The 15517-nt window shown below is 46.0% G+C and overlaps 1 protein-coding gene and 1 long non-coding RNA gene across 2 annotated transcripts in view; one reads left to right on the top strand and one right to left on the bottom strand.

The window, feature by feature from the left end:
• RETREG1 (reticulophagy regulator 1) overlaps positions 1–15517 on the top strand; it is a 426697-nt gene that overhangs the window by 274742 nt on the left and 136438 nt on the right. The gene's annotated exons all lie outside the window — the stretch shown is intronic.
• Positions 1461–14846, bottom strand: LOC134929127 (uncharacterized). The gene is made up of 3 exons (XR_010178305.1): positions 14720–14846; positions 8610–8701; positions 1461–1676 (listed from the first exon to the last, which is right to left on the bottom strand). It is a non-coding gene; the product is annotated as an uncharacterized LOC134929127 (long non-coding RNA).

The raw sequence follows: 15517 nt of genomic DNA on the forward strand, positions 1-15517 counted from the left end.
TCCGGACTGTTGAAGACCGTTTTCAGGGAGTGGAGAAGAAAACGCAAGCATGTCCAGCAGAACGGAGGGCGGATGTCTGATGTCAATGCCGGCCCCAGCATCGCAGAGATCGTCACACAGGGTAAGTATGTCTAGGCCTAGTCTACTTTTGCTTGAAATTTTTTTAGCTTAGCAAGGCTGCACAAGCAATCGCAGCCCTGCTAAGCTAAAAATACACTCCCCCGTAGGCGTGTACTAGTTGATCGCAGCAGCAGCAAAAAATTGCTGGCTGCGATCAACTCGGAATGACCACCATTGTGCTGTGTAATCTGAATTGCAACTATTCTGTGGCCATGCCCCTTCCCCATGAAACCACACCCCTATATTTTTGATTAACATATGGGCGCCCAAAGGAAACTTTCACCCTGAGCTTCACAAAGTCTTGAACCAGCCCTGTCACCAATTAATTTTTTTCTTTTCAAATGTAACATTCACCCAATTCAGTAAAGTAGAGGGGGCGACAAAACATACCCTTGCTCCGGGCACCATGGCGCCTAGCTAAACCTCTGCATGCACCATATTTCCATTCAGCAGTAAGTTGAAAAGTCACCCCAGAAGTGCGTGACAAGCGATATAGCAGTGCTGCGCCTCCATGCGACTTTACATTTTTGTGTATTACCACAATGCTCTGTTTGATTTGACATTTTGCACAGTTTGGGCATGCTCTATTCTGCTCCTGGACAGTATAAAGGAATGATACTAATGAGGTAATTCTAGCCAATCTTTAACACAGAATTTAGGAAACTCAATAGGGGCAGTTTCATTTGAAGATTTTTTTATATATATATTCAGTGGCCCGTTCTGGGGATTTATTAATTCCATATTTTAAGCTTTCTGTATTTTTTGTATATTTTGTTTATTTTACCATGCAGACTAAAAAAAATATTTTGTTAATAAAAAAAACCCTTCTAAAGGGGATATTCAATTAGGCGCGCCTAATTGACCCACCTTAAATTTTTCCACCTGTCGGTCGTGAAAAAATCCCCAATAACCAGCCCTATCAGCCCCATTTTTTTGCGAAAACACGTAACTTATCACGGATGTGTTTCCGCAAGAAAACTGGAAAAAACTTGGCGCAAAAAATAAGTGGTGTGATTGAATAACCCAGGCCTGGCCAACCTGTGACTCTCTAGCTGCTGTGAAACTACAAGTCCCAGCATGCCCTGCCACAGTTTTGCTCTTAATGCTAGAACTGTGGCAGGGCATGTTGGGATGTGTAGTTTCACAACATCTGGAGAGCCACAGGTTGGCCAGGCTTGGAATAATCAAATGCAAAACATCAGACACAAATCGCGATAATACCCTATTTTTTTTACTTGAAGATTTTGTATGTACAAATGAATATCAAACTAAAATTAAAGAATGTTGGCAGAAATTGTAAAAGGTAGTTTATTATAATTGATAATACACTGACTGTGCTGTGATATTTTTCACAATGAAAAACTGCAGTATTTGTAGTGCTGACATATCCTTGCAAGTTGTTTGCAAACTGAGCTCTTGTGACATACGGGGGTGTGTTATGTAGCTCTGTATCCTATTGGCTTTTCAAGAGACTTTCCCTTAGTTATAAATCTGCAGTGCAACTCAAAACAATAACATGTTTTGTTTCTTCCAACCATCATTAGGTACAGTTAGTCCTGGAACATAGTAATAATTAGTATTGATACACAATGTTAATCTACATATACTGTAGTTTACTGCAGCAAAACATGCAAGAGGTTCAAACACTCAACACAGTTTACATATCATTTCGGAGTGGAAGTACTTTAAAGTACCAGGAAAATGCAGAATAATTTAATAACTCTAGACGTTAAACCTGGAGCTTAACCCGTGTGATAAGTACAGATATAGCCAGGCTCATTGTTGCCGCAATGCGTACACATGTGCATACGCATCGCGGCATGTGCATACGCATTGTGGCAACAATTAACTGCGTCTATTCGCGGCTGCGACTAGGTTATGAAATGCGTACGCAATCTGGATGCGAATATACGCACGTGCCTACTGGCGTGCGTGTGCATCACGGCAAACTGGTAGCAACTGCGACCAGGCGCAGTCACAATGAGTGTTGCTACATCTGTACAGTGGGTAATTGAATCTGCCCCTAGGTGTTTTTGTTCTATTGTTTTGAATAGTTGCCATGATAATCCAAATCTTGCTTAATATCGTATATGTGACTGTGAAGGGTAACATGTTTACAGAGGAGGAAGTTGCAGGTGGCCTTTCAAAACTCTAAAGGTGCATACACATGCTGAGATTTTGAGCACCGAAGCTTAAGCTTCATTAGTTTCATAATAGATCCGCCCCTGCCTATTATACTGTATGTGTGTGTTTAACCCTGGACTAGACAAATTCCAGGTGCTAAGCATCCAGTGCACCTAAATTATTGTTGCTGGTGCTTGTTTTGGGAATAATTTCAGTTGATGTCGATGCATGAATATTGTTTCTAGATCTTAAAAACAAATATTGGATAGATTTGTCTGAGAGTAATAGAGTCTCTGCAGAAACGAATTTATTGCATTGAAACCTTTAGGACCCAAGTCAGCATTGTTGTTCTACTAAAGGAAAACCATTACAAGCTAATCTATTCAAATTATAGAAATAACATACTGTATTGCTATATTCAGATTCATTAACCCTTGAGGCTTATTTACAGACCCTCCAACATGACCCGCCCCACTAGGTACAAAATGCTCTGTTTCTGGACTTCCCTCTTAATTTATGATTTCCATCACCTGTGTTGAACTAGGTAAATGATAAGAAAGCTGTTTCTTCACAGGTGATGGCAATAATAAATTAGGAGGGAAGTCCAGAAACAGAGCATTTTGTACCTAGTGGGGCGGGTCATGTTGGAAGGTATGTATTTATACCCCTTTTCCACTAGCTTTTAAAACACGGGTAAATGCGCGGGGGCGCGCATTTACCCGTGTTTTTCCCTAGTGGAAAAGGGTCCCCTTGCAAATTCCCGGATCAAGCGTTCCGGGAATCCTACCCAGGTAGCTTGCCGGGCTGAACACGTGTTCAACCCGGTAAACTGTGTAGTGTGAACGGAAGCCGTGTCGATGCGACACGGCTCCGTTCACAGTGTATGGGAGAGCGGCGCTGGGAGATCATGTGATCTCCCAGCGCCACCCCTGCCGCGTCACTAGCAGCATCACCAACCCGGCAATATGCCGGGTTGGTGAGCGCTGTGGGAAAGGGGGCTGTAGCACGGGTCGCAGCCATGTCAGGTGACACGGCTGCGACCCGTGCTACAGTGGAAAAGGGGTATTAGTAATCAGTTCTGCCTTTAAAATATGCAGAAACTGCTATTTCCACATGTTTAACAGCAGAGTTAAGTATCCCTTAAATCACAGGTTCTCAAACTCGGTCCTCAGGACCCCACACACTGCATGTTTTGCAGGTAACCCAGCAGGTGCACAGGTGTATTAATTACTCACAGACACATTTTAAAAGGTCCGCAGGTGGAGTTAATTATTTCACTTGTGATTCTGTGAGGAAACCTGCAAAACATGCACTGTGTGAGATAATGAGGACCGAGTTTGCAGACCTATGCCTTTAATGTACCAATTAGGAAAGCAGAAGATATCTGAGATATATCCTGCTTTCCATCCATCAGCTCCCGCAGCAGCCACCCCTATTTTCTGTGAGTACGGTATTTAACAATGTCCGCAAAGCAAATCAATCCCTGTCCAGTGGTCTGCAGAAGGTCCTGCTGCATTTTACAGGGTTTTCATCATCATTAATATTTGGGAGATGGACACACATTTTCATAAATATGCCTATTAGTAGTATATTAGTATGATCCAGGGAAGGAATAAAAATGGTGCTAGGTCTTAAGCACAAAGCTTAACATAAAATAATTGCAGAGCTTAACATGTTCAAAACTAAGGAAAGACACAGGGACATGGTTGAATCAGTTTAGAACACAAGGGGGTAAATTTACTAACATGGGAGTTCTATTTAAGATGGGATGTTGCCCATAGCAACCAATCAGATTCTAGTTTTCAATTATCTAGCACCTTCTAGAACAAAATACCTGGAATCTGATTGGTTGCTATGGGCAACATCACATCTTAAATAGAACTCCCATCTTAGCAAATTTACCCCAAGGTGATTTAATGAGAGTTTTCCCAGACTAAGGGGGATATCCAATTAGCCCCGATAATTTACCGGAGCTAATTGTCCTGTCGGGGGCTATCTAATTAGCCCCGATAAGCCGGCGCGTGACGCGGCTTATCGTGGATTTTGTTTCACCTGCCTCCGGCAGGCGAAGCAGAATCCCCGGAAACAGCAGCCCCGTTTTCATCCGAAAACGGGTCTGTTTCACACGAAAATAAACAGGTTTCACTGAACCTGTGTGTTTTCGAAAGAAAGGTTTTTTTTTTACAGGCAATCCAGCTGGATAAATCGGTAAAACATTGGAAAAAAGTAAGAAAAACGTCCGAAAATGGCAGTTTTTCGGACCCGATGTTTAACGGGGATAATTGGCTATCCCCCTAAAGGTGCATACACACTTGGCGTTTTTGCCCAGCGCGTATGCACAGTGATGATTGCTGACAGCGCTGGGCTGAAAAGCGATCGGTGCATACACACTGAGCGCTTTCCCCCCCTGCCCAGCGATATCAGCGGGGGTGAGCGGCTTTCCATAGCAGGACGCTATGGAAAGCCGCTCACCCTGCCGTTCATCTACTGGTATGGCGGCCGCCAGTGATGAAGCGGGAGCGCACATCAGCGCTCACCACTCATCGCTTGTGCATACACACTGGGCGGTTTTGAGCTGAAAGCAGCTCAACACACCAAAAGTGACCTGCTTTCAGCTCAAAATCGCCCAGTGTGTATGGGCCTTAGGTGGGATATTCAGTTACCCGCACATACACATGTCGGGTGCAAAGTATTGCCGGGGTGGCTATCTAATTAGCCCCGATAAGCCGGCGCGTGCTGCGGCTTATCAGGGATTTTGCTTCACCTGCCTCCGGCAGGCGAAGCACAATCCCCGATAACAGCCCTGTTTTCATCCGAAAACAGGGCTATTTCACCAGAAAACACACAAGTTGCACTTTTTAACGGATGAGCTAATCGAATAGCCCGACCGCAGAACCTGAAGAAACATCGGGGGGTTTTACACTCCCGATGTCTCTTCGGGGCTAAATGAATATCCCTGTAGTGCTGTGAAAAAAGGGACACTGGGACTGATTCAGGGGTGGATGCAAATGCAGCCACTACTGCATATTTTTATGCAGTGCGACTGCAAATTTATGCTGGTTTGTACAGAGACACCAATACAAAGATGCACCATTGAATGGACATCGGCCATACACTGAACATTAAAACAGCCTTATGGTTGCACAGAAGGCCTGTTGGAACATGGCCACTGGTGCCAGTGCCACAGCGAAAAAATATGCACCTGACTAGCCACTAGGGAGGCCAATCCCGGGCCGTTTTTTCAATCCCGAGATTCGGGATTGAAAAACGCTCAATCCCGGGATTCCCGGGATCCCGGGATTGCAGTAGGGATCAGTGAAGAAGGGTGTAGGGAGCAGCACTGGAGGGTAGGTGGTGGTGCGGGAGGGTGTAGGTGTTAGGTTCCTGGTGCTCAGAACAAGGGAGATGTTATGAAGTGAGTCCAGAGCACCAGGACGTAATGCTGGGAAAGGGGGAATGGAAAGGGAATAGCCCCTGGCGCCCTATCTCCGTTGTCTCGCCCATGCTGTCAGTACACTCTTGCGAGACTATGGTTGCTTGAGCCCATGGCAGCCGCGTTTGAAGGGCGGATTACGTCTGCCCAACTTCGATGCCCCCTCAGGTCTTAATGAGAGACAAAGAGTGTACCGAGACAGGGTGATAACAAGGGGCCCTCTAACTGAAACAACCAAAGCCAGGGGCTACTAACTAGCCTAAAACTAAATGTATGTGCGGCTTGCCGCCAAAGTAAAAGAACAACAAAGGAAATGCTGACCACACGCCGACACAATACTCTTGTGACCCGGCGGTGACAGCATAAGCAGAACCCTCTGCAAAACACCAGTGACAGAAATAATAACGGAAAACAGCGGCCTAGGCCGACGGACACGGCAGAGCCGCTACTCACGGAACCGGTACGAATACTGGCAAACGGACAGGAACTCCCAATGCTGCTGACACAGACTCTCAGAACTGGAGGACAGGCAGAATCCCAAACGACAGACCGGTGGACACCAAGAGGCCAGAATCTTGACCAGGCACAGGCAAAGGCACTGGACCTCAGGACAGAAACGCCTCACGGCAGGACACAGGATCAGACACAGGAATCGACACAGGGACTGACACAGGAATCGACACAGGAAGCAGCTCGACTGACACTGCTACACAGGAGCTCAGGAACTAGCAGGAACCAAGCTCAGAACTCAAGCAGACTGGAAACCTAGAAATAGCACCAGCGTCTGTGAATAGCACTGAGCCAGCATATAACAGAGAGGCCTAATTAATAATCTCATGCAGCTGCCCTGTTGCATGACTCCAAACTGACAAGATGCAATTAGCAGCCAGGTGAGGCTGAACACATGGGAAAAAGCTGCAATTACACAGACTCACCAGCGGCAGCAACCAAGAGTACTCTTAAACAGAGCAACGGGAAATCCTGGCCTGCGAAACAACTTATAAACATAAAATAGGAATGAACCACTACCTGTGGTTCATAACAGTAGGTAGCGGCGCGGAAGGCAGGGAGGGTGTAGGTAGGGGTGCCGGAGGGTGTAGGTAGCTGGGCGGGAGGATGTAGGTAGCGGTGCGGGAGGGTGTAGGTAGCTGGGCGGGAGGGTGTAGGTAGCGGGGAGGGTTGGTAGTGGCGCGGGAGGGAGGCTGGGTGTAAGTAATATCACTTACTATTAGGTGGACGGCAGCCATGGGCACACTGAACGCGGCGGCATTTCAAATGATGCGCCGGCCGCAAGCCAACCAGAGCTGGCGGACCGGCAGCCAATCAGGGAAGCGGCCGCAGCAGTCGCTCCTGATTGGCTGCCGCTGCTGCGGCAGCTTCCCTGATTGGCTGCCGATCCGCCAGCTCTGATTGGCTGGCGGCTGGCGCCACATTTGAAGTGCCGCCGCGTTCAGCGTTTGTCTATGGCTGCCGCCCGCCTAATTGTAAGTAGTATTACTTACACACCCACCCTCCCGCGCATGCACAGTGTAATCCCGTGAATCCCGGGATTGGATGCTCCAATGCCGGGATTCAAATCCCGGCATTTTTAGGCCCAAATCCCGGGATCCCGCCGATCCCGATCCCGGGATTGGCCTCCCTACTAGCCACCCCTTGTAACCACCTTGGAATGCTCACCAAAATTCCTTCTCTCTGCATCCTAATTTGTCTTTGAACCTTGTCAGTAAACCATTGAGACGCAAGCGCTGACTTGAAACATCGGCTGCTTGTGTCTGCCATCAATGCAACTTCCACCTCTAAAACAGACCACCTACTGTATCTAAAATGAGGGAAAACTGAGTAGTAATAAAAATAAAAAAAACTTACTTTAATAAAACAGTAGACAATCTTTTACACATCAGTAAATCAATGGACAGCGTTTTTTACAACCAGTAATGGTTATATGAAGCAAATACGAAGTGAACACCATATATATTAAAATGTAACAAAGTTTATTAATGAGCTATTATTAACATTAGCAACACCAAAATTTCTATAAACTTCTAGTGGAAATAAATGGTTTACGTTTGTGGATGATAATTTACATCTAATTTCCAAGACAAGATAAAGAGGTCCCTGGGTTGGCACAATCTGTAATAATGATTATGTTTAAAGAGAGAAGAACATATTAATAGAAATGTGTTTTATGTTTACCTTATACGTGTAAATCTATGGATGCTACCGAACAATGTCTTATTAATAAATGTTAACATACTGTATAAGGTGTTCCACAAATAATCAAGGCTTATCCTGCACTCACAAGTATACAGTTTGGAAAGGAAAACAAAAAACAATAATACATTCTTATTAGCAACAAATGACTGCTTCTCTGAATTGCTGTTTACCTTAAATTGTATCCACTGACTGAAACTTTGCTCATTTAGGGGGAATTCAGAGTTGATCGTAGATGTGCTAAATTTAGCACATCTACGATCATTTACCCTGAATGCGGGGGGGACGCCCAGCATGGGGCTAGTCTGCCCCGCATGTCAGGCTCTACCCCCCCCCCCCCCCCCCCGCACAAGTACAAAAGCAACGCACAGCGGCGATGCTTTTGTACATGACAAGTACCTCCCTGCACTGCGCCGCTTGCCCACCCCCTCCCGCCCAGCGCACGCTTCTGCTTGTCAATCAGGCAGAGGCGATTGCTGGGCTGAGATGCCGATAGCATCTCTAGCATGCACATGCACACTGCGCCGCATGTGCAGTTCAGACCAGATCGCCCGCTGTGCGAAAACGCACAGCAGCGATTAGATCTGAATTAGCCCCTTACTCCAGAGGAAGGGGTAGGCAAACACAGTGTTTTATTGTTTACATATAAGCACCATTAAACCACCACCAGTGGCATTCCTGCTGCTATTTCACCTCCAATCACAGGATTCATATACTGTACCACAAGAGGAGGACAAGGAAAATCTTGCTCTTCCATCGTGAAGTCATCTAGTTTCTAGGTCATTTCATTTCCATATGTGGAGGTATCGTATACTTTCAAATAAAAAAGAGGCAAACTATTCAATTTGCATACAGTATATTAACACTGGACTTCTTTCTATGGGAGTCATTCCGAGTTGTTCGCTCGTTGCCGATTTTCGCAACGGAGCGATTAAGGCAAAAATGCGCATGCGCATGGTTTGCAGTGCGCATGCGGTAAGTATTTTAGCACAAAACTTAGTAAATTTACTCACGTCCGAACGAAGAAATTTCATCGTTGAAGTGATCGGAGTGTGATTGACAGGAAGTGGGTGTTTCTGGGCGGAAACTGGCCGTTTTCTGGGAGTGTGCGGAAAAACGCAGGCGTGTCAGGGAAAAACGCGGGAGTGTCTGGAGAAATGGGGGAGTGGCTGGCCGAACGCTGGGCGTGTGTGTGACGTCAAACCAGGAACTAAATGGCCTGAGCTGATCGCAATCTGTGAGTAGGTCTGGAGCTACTCAGAAACTGCTAAGAATTTTCTATTCGCAATTCTGCTAATCTTTCGTTCGCAATTCTGCTAAGCTAAAATACACTCCCAGAGGGCGGCGGCTTAGCGTGTGCAATGCTGTTAAAAGCAGCTAGCGAGCGAACAACTCGGAATGACCCCCAATATACAGTACACTATCCAGTATGTATCTTTAATTTTATGTGGAAGACATTGTTCAGTATAAACTATAGGTGGAATTCAATTAGCCGTAGTAATTTACAGCGGGCTTATTGATCCCTCTGGGCTATTCAATTAGCCCCCGAAGACAGCCCACAGGCTGTACTTAACAGGGATTTATTTTTGTATCTGAACGGACCTGACAAGAAATCCTGATAAATATCCTGTTTTCAAGTGGCTTGCCAGTGTTAACACATAGGTCCGGGAACTTATCCCGGATTCTATGTGTTAACGCATGAACACAGATTTATTTAACAGGCGAAATAAAGGGCCTGTAATTGAATAGGCCCAGGTGTTAAAGCTCGAGGCTACCTCCCTTTGTCCCCCCAGTTAAATTAAGGGGCTAATTGAATTCCCCGCTATATCTGCGAATGTAGTCAGATAGTAATGCAAAGTTTCACGCTCTCGTTTGTATTCCAGAGAAATGTACTTTTTATTTTTACTATTCTATAATATATGCATTGATTTATCATTTTATATTACAGTAAATTGATTTATCATTCTATTCATGTGCCGTTTACCTTATTGGAGAATGTAATTTTAAATATATAGAGGAGTTTTTGTTTCAAATTGTATGTTCTAGTCTTACAGAGGTTTGGTACACCATTGATAAACAGCAGCTTACTCTCATTGCACCATGAAATGTATTCAATTAGAATAATAAACAGCAATAAAACTGCTAGTCTCTTTTTATAGAACCCTTGTGGCACCTTATAAAGAAACAATCTGTGCACTGGATGGCTTGAGGCTTCATTTTAAAGCACACTTTGCTAATCACACTCTAGACAGGTAATCAGGGCCAGCAACAGACATATTGGGGCCCGGTACATTGATATCCCTGGAGCCCCCTCAGATTCTATATATTAAAGCACATCGGAATTTGCTGTGCTATATAAAACACTGTTTATATACATATATATATATATATATATATATATAGCAAGTGGCGATAAAGCAGTCAGCGGCACTCAGGGTCTTAGACCCTGAGTGCCGCTGACTGCTTTATCGCCACTTGCTATATTCAATCATATCAGAGGGCACCAGGGCTCACTACTCCTCTACAGTGGGAGTGCCAGTCCAAGCCATACATCCGATCTATAGATATATATATATATATATATTGACAAAGCCTATATGTTTATCCTATTTAAAACACTTTAAAAGGTTAAGAGACACAGGCCCTCATTCCGAGTTGTTCGCTCGGTATTTTTTATCGCATCGCAGTGAAAATCCGCTTAGTACGCATGCGCAATGTTCGCACTGCGACTGCGCCAAGTAACTTTACTATGAAGAAAGTATTTTTACTCACGGCTTTTTCATCGCTCCGGCGAACGTAATGTGATTGACAGGAAATGGGTGTTACTGGGCGGAAACACGGCGTTTCAGGGGCGTGTGGCTGAAAACGCTACCGTTTCCGGAAAAAACGCAGGAGTGGCCGGGGAAACGGTGGGAGTGCCTGGGCGAACGCTGGGTGTGTTTGTGACGTCAACCAGGAACGACAAGCAGTGAACTGATCGCACAGGCAGAGTAAGTCTGGAGCTACTCTGAAACTGCTAAGTAGTTAGTAATCGCATTATTGCGAATACATCGGTCGCAATTTTATGAAGCTAAGATTCACTCCCAGTAGGCGGCGGCTTAGCGTGTGTAACTCTGCTAAAATCGCCTTGCGACCGATCAACTCGGAATGAGGGCCACAGTACGCAATTGGCGCAAAAGGTACCGCAAGGGTACGCCCTTAGTGTAGCAGACGCTGTGCACAGGGTGTGAGCACAGGCGTCGCAGACACTTACAGAATTAAACTTTTATAACTATACCATAAACAATGTACTTATGCTGTAAACCCTTGTGCAGTGATAAGGTGTAAATGCAACACAGTGTAACCTTGTTAGTTAAAAAGCTGTATGAGCGTATGTGACGCTCTGAGAACCCCTTAGCAATATAATAAACACTCAAATACCGGTCTAAGGGTCTAACGCCTTTTAAGGAAATTAATGAACGTTCAATTGCAAAAGAATAACACAATACAAGTTATACACTACCAAGATAACATAAAACACCTAACCGAATCACTACACATAAAATACAATAAAGATACAAATACATTTAAGGGGGAAGGAGAGAGAGAATGGCTTATAACATTAAATAAGAGACAATATGGTTGCAGAGAAACTTACACATGGAGGGAGCGATCGCTGCGCAGTTAGTCAATGTTGAGAACCTTTGTGTTGAGAAACTTATGCTCACCCTGGCTGGCTGTCCCTATATACACAACACACACAGCAACAACAACACAATGGTCCCTACGATACCGCATGGGACAGAAGCTAGACTCCATTTTGGGAAAAACTCCCATGATTCCAAAGTCTGTAACATATGATTTAAAAGGGAATGCTAGCAGCCATTTTAGATTTGCAAGTCCAAACACATGGCATTCTTTAATTGACAAAGCCTATACCATATTCACATAGCAGAAGACATAAGACTCCACTATATTCCAAAATGTCTAAGCTTCAATATAATGCATATGTTCTGATTTTACAATTCTAAACCATCTAAATCACCTTTCACAATTTATAGCCAACACAGTTTCTCAATAACCAGGTACCCACAAGTATCAGCCTGCTATTGCTACAAGCACATGACTACAGTAACAAAAGGAAGTATGTTTTGACTTCTAACCTTCAGCAAGATGTATCATGTAAAACTACTATAATCTGTTATAAATCACCATCCATAAATGTATACCAGAGATGCTATGCTACAGATTGTCTACTGTTCCAATTCATTACAGATTTCATAGAGTATCAACCCAAACACCCAACAATCACACAACTGCACAAGCATCATTAACCTTAAGCCATTTGTATCTCCAAACTAACTATTCTATGTCAATCATTTCACAACTACTTTACCACAAACACATATTTAAACTATTCTATGCCATTAAGCCATGAGTATACAATACTTAGCCTTTCGCTTGGAGCCTGGTGATAAGCAAGCCATGCTTCTGGATGCTTGCTTGGTTCTGAGTGAGTCAGTGAGCCCTGTGATTTCCAGTGGATATATCATACCTGCATTACTGCTGTGGGGGGGTGTCAACCACAGGAAGTGTGTGTCTTTCACAGCATGTGGGCTAGCTGTATCAGTGAGCAGAGCTGACCATGTGATCTTGGTTATGCACTTGTTTCAAATACCTGTCTTGTGGGAAGCTATTGTTTGGCGAATACTGTCTCACTGTCCACTTTCAGTTGAGACAATGACATCCCAGCAATCATTCTTCTGGAGACAAATCCAGCCCCATTCGTAAACACAGGTGTTGGCCCTCCTCATTGAATCTCAAAGCTTAGTGTAATTAAAGGCTATTGTATTCCGTCTGCGGGAAAGAAACTGATTCGGAATACAATTAATCTTCAATTACTATTCCTGTGCTTAACTATGCATAAGAACATGTGAAGCCCTCCCAACATGAAAGCTATTGTTTGGGGAATCTCTAAGGTCAAAGAGCCATCTTGAGACCCACTGATACCTGTTGAACTCAGGGGAATATTAACTTATAAAATACATTATTTTGATTAAATATGCAGCGTGCACACGCATGAAGTGCATATATGGCAACGTGCAGCGTGATATTTTTCTGACTTTGACAATATATATATATTTCTTTATACACATGTATAAATATGTGTATTACACCTTTCTCCTACACACCACACAGTCAGTCCCCAATTATTCCATGTTGCATATCCCGTCTCCCCACACAATCTCAAAGCCCTGTATCCCTTCACCAAGCCACTCTTATCCTGGGGAGAGACTCACCTGCGCTGCACACCCCAGTATCCATTCCCTGCTACCATGTCCCATGCCAGCTACAGAGCTATGCCTGAAAGAACAGGTGCACACTCACACTGCACAGTCACTGTCTATAAGAGGCTCCTGTCACTCTGAGGCTGTGCCCACACCACCTACAGCTGGCCGCCTTATTTGGACAAACGGCATTTCCTTGGGGCCCCTCTGATCCTTGGGGACCAGTACAGGTGTGCCCTTTGACTTCCCCTGTCGCCAGCCCTGCAGGCAATCCCAGGGAAAGCTGTTTTCTCCCCTTGGGACTTCTTATCCAGACAGCGATTAGCATAGAGTGCAGTGACGTGCGGTGAGGTCAGTGGCTGGTGAGGCACTGCAGCCATAATGTCCGCCGAATCCCGCCGATGACCCCTACTGCCGCTGAGCCAATGCCAGCTACCCCCGCCACCGCCAATGGCTTACAAACTCGCCCACACATCAACTGCCCCAGCACTCCACCACTAATTTGCATCTCAGTCCGATGCCGCCAATGCCTGCAGCCTGCCTGCTCATTAAACTTGTGATGAGCAGGCGGCTAATATATTGTACATTTTTATAGGAAAAATAAAATAAAAAATAGTGTTTGGGACTGGGGAGGGAGTGGGAGGAGACCATGAATGCAATTTTGTTGTCCAGGGCTTCCATTAACTTAATAGCACCGTGGGTGTGGTGCTATTAAGTTAATAGAAGTCCTGGACAACAAAATAGCCAGCAGTGGGTGACAGGGAGAGGGTGACGCTAGAGAGAGGGTGACAGCTATGGGTGACAGGGAGTGGGTAATGCCAGGGAGAGGGTGACAGGAAGAGCGTGACGCCAGGGAGAGGGTGACAGGAAGAGCGTGACGCCAGGGAGAGGGTGACAGTGAATGATGCCAGGGGGAGGGTGACGCCAGGGAGAGGGTTGTAGCAGTGGGTGACAGGGAGTGACGCCAGAGAGAGGGTGATTGCAGGGAGAGGGCGCAAGGGAGTGGGTGACGACAGAGAGTGGGTGACGACAGGAAGAGGGTGACGCCAGGGAGAGGGTGACAGGAAGAGCATGACGCCAGGCAGAGGGTGACAGCAGTGGATGATGCCAGGGAAAGGATGACGGGGAGGGTGGCAGCAGTGGGTGGCAGGGAGTGACGCCAGGGAGAGGGTGATGACAGGAAGAGGGTGACAGTAGTGGGTGACAGGGAGAGGGTTACGCTAAGGAGAGGGTGACATTAGTGGGTGACAGGGAGAGGGTGATCTGCATTGCCCTGGACCCTTGAGGGCTTGTAACAGCAGTTGGATACCTTCCTGGTAGCCGACCAGACTATCCTGGTACCAGTAACTTCAATGCAGCTCCACTGCCCACCTGAGCACTACCCCTGTCGAGGTCTGAAACTGGTCTGGACAGACAAGCAGGGAGCAATGGTCACTATGGGCGGGGCTGCGGTGGCAGCTTCCCCCCCTCCACCGCTCCCACTGCTATTTCTTCTATTGGCGGTGCCTACAAACCCCCCCCCCCCCCCCCCCATCTCCCCTCGCTCCGAATCTCTGACACTCACCGCGGGCTAAACGTTGGTTGTCTAGCATTGGAGGGGGTGAGTCAGGAGCTGAGGTGCAGCGACGGGGAAGGTGGCTGGGAGGAGACAGTGCGAGGACAGCTGATGTGTAGAGAGGTCACAGTGTGGTATGGCATAGCAGCGGCTGTGGGTATTATTACCCACAGCCGCTGCTACAGTATGCCAGACCACACTGTGACCTCTCTCCACACCAATGCCATGTAAAAGAGGTCAGTCTGAGGTAGACGGACTCAGCAGTGCCCAATCAGCAGCAGCTCACCGGCGCCCAATCACCTCCTCCACAGTGACAGGGGCGTGCTTTCATATGGGCTGAAAGCACGCCCCTGTCAAAGAGGCACATCTACTAGTGATGCTTACAGAGCTTTTTTTAATGGGATTTTACTCCCCGCAGCTTGGCCCCGCCCCCCGCTTCCGGTCCTTTTACATTCTCAGCGGGAGGCACCGACAGCGGTGCCTCCAAAACACTTAAAAAATGATTAAAATAATACAAATATACTTATGACAAAATCTGTGTCATAAGTATATTCTTTGTATTATTTTAATCATTAATGACAGGGGAGGCACTGCCTCCCCTGCCTCCCCTGACTGCACGTCACTGATAGAGTGCTTCCCTGCCTTTCTGTCATCTTTATCTGGCTTCTAGGGGCTACAGCTGATGTAGTCCCTAGAAGCCGGGTTATGTGTGCATACGCTTTTTTTTTTTTTTTGCGCATTCACAGTGGTGGTCTTCAGGTTGCCGACTGTCGGGATCCCGGCGCACAGTATACCGGCGCCGGAATC

This window comes from Pseudophryne corroboree, chromosome 5, assembly GCF_028390025.1.
Source record: "Pseudophryne corroboree isolate aPseCor3 chromosome 5, aPseCor3.hap2, whole genome shotgun sequence".
Taxonomy (NCBI): Eukaryota; Metazoa; Chordata; class Amphibia; order Anura; family Myobatrachidae; genus Pseudophryne; species Pseudophryne corroboree.